Source organism: Lagopus leucura, unplaced genomic scaffold, assembly GCF_019238085.1.
Source record: "Lagopus leucura isolate 7727_CA_CO unplaced genomic scaffold, USGS_WTPT01 Super-Scaffold_100015, whole genome shotgun sequence".
NCBI lineage: Eukaryota > Metazoa > Chordata > Aves > Galliformes > Phasianidae > Lagopus > Lagopus leucura.
Genome location: NW_024962269.1, coordinates 657,702 through 659,549, shown reverse-complemented (window position 1 = coordinate 659,549; position 1,848 = coordinate 657,702).

Sequence of the window (1,848 nt, the reverse complement as noted above, 5' to 3'; positions counted from 1 at the left end):
CCGGGGGCAGCAGGGAGCGTCAGCCCGAGGGAGGGCATCGGGCTTCCACTCACGGCTCCCTAGCAATGCCAGCCAACCTGAAAGCTGTTTTCCAAGCAACCAGCCCCTGCTCGGGGCCGCGAGGTGCTGGTTTTGTGCCTCTTGGCGTTACCTGCAGTCACTGCACATCTCTGCAGGAGGTCCGGGGCTTTTGGTGTTTTTGGTGTTTCCGCGGCAATTGAATTCTTGGGGTTTTCCAGCGCGCTGCCCCTACCTGCCCAAACCCCGCCTGTCTGACCACGTGTGCAGCCCCTCCTGGGCTCTGCACGGTGCGCGCTGGCACAGGTGAGCCTGGCAGGGCAGGGGCGCTGGGCTGGCCCTGCTGTAACCTCTCCTGCTCTCCAGACGGAGGGAGGTTTGGGTGAGCATAGAGAACCTTGCCCTCGAGTGGGAAAAGGAGCGATGCAACACGCAACCTGCTTGCCGAACCGCCCTATCCTTACATGCGCCTCGTCCTCCTGTAATCTGACATTTCATTTCTGCGTTTTGCCGGTAACACGCAGATACTGACTCACTCAGGCCCCCGACACCTGCCCCTCGGGGAATGCCGCAGTGAAAAGCCGGCAGCCCGCCGTCAGAGCCCTCCGCACCACCCGGCTCCGCTCAGCACTCCGGTGACGGGCAGCAATCAGCTGCGAACCCCACGGTGCCGCTGCCATGCAGCCGGGGGATGCGCGGGCACCGGCGGAACGCTCCGGGAGGCGGGCAGGGATGCCCAAATGCCCCGGCTGAAGGATGACCTCAAACACCGCAGCTCTTCCCCCCGCAGCTCCCGCACAAATGCACGACGCGGCCGCTTTCAGCATCTCAAAGCGGGGGATGCTGGTCAAACAGACGGCCCCGATTAGCCAAGTCCTCCTCTCCCGCTCCTCTGCGGTGTCACAGCCGAGGGCTGCCGGACCCACGGAGCCGGTGCTCAGGTCGGAGCACCCATCTGGCCGCTCCACAGCCCGACCTCTCCGAGCGCAGCCGCGGCCACCGCATCCTTCCGCACCCGCGCAGGTGGACCCGCGCCCGTCACACGTCCCGCAACGCACTGCGCGTTGGGGAGGCGACAGCACGGCTGGGCGGGCGGGCGCGAAGCCCCAGGGGCAGCAGCGATTCCGCCGTGCCGGCGTTCTCAAGGAGCCGCTCCTGCCGCCGTGCCGTAAAGTCTGCGGGAATTTAAAACCGAGTCAGAGGCCGCTGGAGTGCTCTGCTTATTGCTCCGCTAATGCACAGAGAGCCCGTGGAGACTGGGGGAGGGGGGATGAGTAGAACGGAGGGGAAAAAAAAGAAACGCGGGAGGTTTCTCTGCGGGAGCACAGCGGGATCAGGTGCACGGAGGCGCCGCAACGCGCGGCTGTTCCCGCTGATCCCGGCCGGCCGGGCGGCCGCTAGCGGGAACGGCCGCCCCGACGGGGCCGACGGCCGCGAACGTCGGGGCGGCCGCCGGTGTCCGGCTCCTGACAGCATCACCCCGCAGCGAAACCTGGAGCGGCGGCAACGAAAACGGGGACGGGAGGCGGGGCGGTGAAGGGGAGCGCAAAGAGGAGAAAATGCACGGCGACGGCAAGGTCGGGGAACAGTGCGGGAAGGAGGGAAACACGGGGCACGCGGGGAAAGCGACGCCACCGCCCGTCCCCCGGGGCCGCCGCCGCGCCCTCCGCGCTCCGTGTCGGGCTCGCGATGCCGGTGCCCGGCGGAGCTCCGGGGAGCTCCGGGGAGATCCGCGCCGCTCCGCGCCCCGCCGCGCGCCCATTGTTCGGCGCGGCCAATCCGCGCCCGCCCTCCCCGCGGCCGCCAATCGCCTCCGGGGGCCGCGCGGTG